Source organism: Pteropus alecto, unplaced genomic scaffold (assembly GCF_000325575.1).
Source record: "Pteropus alecto unplaced genomic scaffold, ASM32557v1 scaffold413, whole genome shotgun sequence".
In the NCBI taxonomy this organism is placed as follows: Eukaryota; Metazoa; Chordata; class Mammalia; order Chiroptera; family Pteropodidae; genus Pteropus; species Pteropus alecto.
The window spans coordinates 1,068,607-1,073,755 of NW_006434120.1; the positions used below are offsets into that span (position 1 = coordinate 1,068,607).

Below are 5,149 nucleotides of genomic sequence, written 5' to 3' on the forward strand. Positions count from 1 at the left end.
TATAAATATATTACATATATATTTAAAAAGTACATCATGATCAAGTGGGATTTGTTCCAGGAATTCAAGGATGGTTAAAATTCTAAAATTAATATAATTCACCATGTCAATAGACTAAAAAATTAAAACATATAATCATCTCAATAGGTATAAAAATTTTTAAACATAACAACCATTCATAATAAAAATTTTTAATAAACTAGGAATAGAAGGGAATGTTCTTAACTAGACAAGGGGAATGTACAAAAAACATCTATGGCTAATATCAATGTTAATGGTGAAAGACTAAATGTTTCTTCCAAAGGTTTGAAATCTAGGATGTCAGTTCACACTTATTCTATTTAAAACTGTAGTGAAGGTATAATCCATGCAATAAAACAAGAAAACAAAATAACAGGCATATAGATTGGAAAGGAAGACATAAAATTCTCTGTATTTGTAGATGATATCCTTGTCTACTTAGAAAATCCCAAGAAATTTACTTAAAAAAAAAACTATTAGAATAAATGTATTTAATAAAGTTACTGGATGAACGGTTAATATAAAAATGCAATTATATTTCTATACACTAGCAATGAACAACTAAATAATAGAAATGTAAGTAACTACATCATTTATATTAGCACCAAAATTCATAAAATACTCTGTTATAAATTAACAAAATATGTGCAAGATTTATATGCTGAAAGTTACAAAATACGATGAAAGAAAACAAAGATAAGAAATGTGTCATGTTTATAGATTAAAAGACTTGATATTGTTAGAATGTCAGTTCTCTTCAAAACAATATATAGATTCAACACAATTTCAATAAAAAGTAATCACAGCACAATTTTTTGTAGATACTGACAACCTGATTCTAAAATTTATATAGAAAGGCAAAGAGATACTACTACCTGATTTAAATACTCATTATAGTGTTGTATAAAAGAGGAGAAGGTTGGTACTCCCCTTGACAAGGATACAAGAGGCCTTTGGGCCTCACAACATGCATACAGTTAAGGCATTGCCACCTACGTCCTGGCATCTAACCATCGTTTTTGTACAAGAAATGTTAAAGGGACTTCAGTAAAAACAGAAAAGGTAAAAAAGAAAATAAAAATAACAAATGCGAATAATAAAATGGCAGTAACTATGAATCTATCATTAATCAGTTTTAGTGTAAATGGATTAAACGCACCAATCAAAAGACTTAAAGTAGCCAAATGGATAAGAAAACATGACCCATGCATATGTTGTCTACAAGAGACCCACTTCAGATCAAAAGACACTCACAAACTGAAAGTAAAGGGATGGAAAAAGATATTTCATGCAAATGGAAATAAAAAAAGGGGGGGGGTAGCGATTATTATATAAGATAAAATAGATTTTAAAACAAGGCTATAATAAGAGACAAAGAAGGGCATTATATAATGATAAAGGGATCAATAAATTAAGAAGACATAACCCTAGTAAACATACACACACCCAACACAGGAGCACCTACGCAGATAAAGCAATTATTGACTGATATAAAAGGAGAGATCAACAGTAATACACTCATAGTAGGAGATTTTAACACTGCATTGACACGAATGGACAGAGCTTCCAGGCAAAGAATCTACAAGGAAATGATGGGCCTAAAAGACACACTAGACCAGATGGATTTAACACATATTTTCAGAGCATTTTACCCCAAAGCAACAAAATACACTTTCTTCTCAAGTGCACATTTTCCAGGATAGACCACATGTTAGGACACAAAATAAGTCTCAGAACAACTCTAAGAAGATTGAAATCATATCAACCATCTTCTCTGATCACAATGGTATGAAACTAGAAATCAACCACAAGAAAAAACCTGGAAAATACACAAACACATGGAGACTAAATAAGATGCTACTAAATAAGATGCTACTAAACACATGGAGACTAAATAAGATGCTACTAAACAATGAGTAGGAAAATACACAAACACATGGAGACTAAATAAGATGTTACTACACAATGAGATGCTACTAAATCAATGAGATCAAGAAAGAAATCGAAAGATATCTAGAGACAAAAGAAACTGAAAACACAATGACTCAAAATCATGGCTGAAGCAGGTCTAAGAGAGAAATTCATAGCAATACAGGCCCACCTCAAGAAACAAGAAACAAGAAAAAGCTCAAATAAATAATCTAACCTTACAATTAAAAGAACTGGAAAAAGAGCAGCAAACAAAGCCCAAAGTGAATAGAAGGAAGGAAATAATAAAGGTCAGAGCATAAGTAAACAAAATAGAGTCTAGAAAAACAATACAAAAAATTAATGAAACCAAGAGCAGGTTTTTTGAAATGATAAACAAAATTAACAGACCCTTAACCAAACTCAAGGAAAAAGGAGAGAGTACTCAAATAAATAAAATCAGAAATGAAAGAGAAGAAGTAACTACGGACTCCACAGAAATATAAAGCATCATAAGAAAATACTACAAGCAATTATACACCAACAAATTGGACAATCTAGAAGAAATGGACACATTCCTAGAAACATACAAGCTCTCAAGACTGAGTTAAGAAGTAACAGAAAATTTGAATCAATGAAATAGAATAGTAATCAAAAACCTCCCCCCAGCAAAAAAATTCCTGAACAGATGGCTTCATAGGCGAATTTAACCAAACATTCAAAGAAGAATTAACACCGATTCTTTTCAAACTATTCCAAAAAATTCAAGAAGACAGAAGGCTCCCAAACCCCTTTTATGAGGCCACTGTTACCTCGATTCCAAAACCAGGCAAAGACATTACAAAAAAAAAGAAAACTATAGGCTGATATCTCTGACAAACATTGGAGCAAAAATCCTCAACAAAATATTAGCAAACCAAATTCAGCAATACATTAAAAATATCATACACATGATCAAGTGGAGTTCATTCCTGGGATGCAAGATTGGTACAATATCCTCAAACCAATTAATGTGACACACCACATTAACAAATCGAAAGATTTTTTTAAAAAAAGACATATCAATAGATGCAGAAAAAGCATTCGACAAAATCTAGCATCCATTTATGATAAAAACTCTCAGCAAAGTGGGAATAGAGAGAACATACCTCAACATAATAAAGGCCATATATGACAAACCTACAGCTAACATGATACTCAATGGAGAAAGGCTAAAGTGTTTTCCTTAAGATCCAGAACACGACAAGGATGCCCACTTTCACCACTCCTCTTCAATATTGTATTGGAAGGCTTAGCCACAGCAATAAGATTTAAAAAAAAGAAATAAAGAGTATCCAAATTGGAAAGAAAGAAGTAAAACTCTTGTTACTTACCAATGACATGATACTATATATAGAGAACCCTAAAGATTTCACCAAAAAATTGTTAGAACTGGTCAATGAATTCAGGAAAGCAGCAGGCTACAAAATAAATATTCAGAAGTCAGTGGTGTTTTTATACACCAATGATGAACTTTCGGAAAGAGAAATTAAGAAAATCTCATTAACAATTGCATCAAAAACCATAAAATACCTGGGAATCAAATTAACCAAGGAGGTAAAAAGACCTGTTCTAAGAAAAATTATAGTCACTGAAAAAAGAAATTGAAGAAGATACAAATAAATGGAAGCATATACTATGCTCATAGGTAGGAAGAATCAACATCATTAAAATGGCCATATCACCCAATGCAATCTATAGATTCAATGCAATCCCTATCAAAATACCAATGGCAGGAAACATGGTGGAGTGAGAGATGTCCTCAGATCTCTCCCCTTGAAACAACAATAAGCTGAAAATCTAAAACTCAACAAAAAACACTCAAACTACACACCAGCATGTTTGAGAGTGGGATCTGAGCATAAGAGCTACTGCAAGTCAGAACCCTGGGTGTCAGGTAGTGGACTTGGAGAAATAAAGAAGCTGCCTCTTGCAGCTGCCGGAGCTCCTTATAGGAAGAGGGGGAGGGGTGAAGGTGTGGGAACTTCCCTAATCAGCCTACCTGGAAGTACTGGAACTTCAGGCAGCCAGCAGCAGGGCTCAGTTATCAGGGCAGAAAGCAGAGAAGCAGGATGGGACTGAAGAAAACAACAGTTGATTTTAACCGGCTCCCAGATGCAAAACCAAGGCTGAGCCGCAGCCCCTAACTTCCAACCCAGAGGGTCCCTCCCCTCATATCCCCCACAACCGAATACCACAGAGTCAAAGAGGAATCGGAGCAAAAGCTGCTGAGACTTAAGCTACCTCGCACAGCCTCTGGAGCTCCCTGCAGGAGGAGGGGGATGGGAGAAGGTGAGGCAACTTCCCTGATTAGCCTGCTGGGAAGTGCCAGAACTTCTAGCAACCGGCAGCAGGGCCCAGTCATCAGGGCAGAAAGCAGAAAAGTGGGTCAGGACTGGAAAGAAACAACAGTTGATTTTTACCGGCCCCAGTTGCAAAACTGACGCTGAGCCACAGCCCCCAACTCCCAACCCAGAGGGCCCCTCCCCCCATAGTTTCTGAGACCTATCACCCAGAGCCCCACAGGAATCTGAGTAAACGCTACCAAAACTGTTGCTAACACTGACAGGGACTGAAACTGAAAATAGCAAGTGTGATTAAATATCTAAAAGAAAATAAAAAAGACATTTAGACTTTATGTAAAGCAGGGATCCAAGAGACTTGGACGCCACCTACTGGACACCAAAAGAAAAGCGTCTTCTTTGCAGCAGGCTAGAGAGAGACCTTTATATAACAAACCTGCTTTCTGGAAAAACAACAGAATACACTTCCATTAATGCCCAGGTGGAGAAATAGTCCATCAAACACCATGAACAGCCAAGGTGACAAGGCATCTCATAAAGAAAGAGAAAAATCTCCAGAAAATAAGCTTATAGACATAGAAATATGCAACTTAAATGACAGAGAATTCAGGATAGTACTTCTGAAAAATCTCAGTGAATTCCAAAACAAATAGATGAGCGGAGCAAGGAGATTGAAACTCTCAAAAAGAAACAAATAGAACATCTGCAGATGAAGAATACACTGCAAGAGTTGAAAAATGAAATAGCAAGCTTGGGAAATAGAGTCGAACATAATGGAGAAAAGGATCAGTGAAGACATAAATCTAGAAATAAATCAGAAGGAAGAAGAGAGAAATCAAAGAATCAAAAAATGAAAGAGAAATCCAGTAACTGGCTGA

The 5,149-nt window shown here is 35.4% G+C and overlaps 1 non-coding gene across 1 annotated transcript; it reads left to right on the forward strand.

Annotated features, from left to right (window-relative positions):
* Positions 1-917: 917 nt before the first annotated feature.
* On the forward strand, positions 918-1,043 carry LOC112477502. The gene has a single exon (XR_003045481.1). It is a non-coding gene; the product is annotated as a U6atac minor spliceosomal RNA (small nuclear RNA).
* Positions 1,044-5,149: the final 4,106 nt, after the last annotated feature.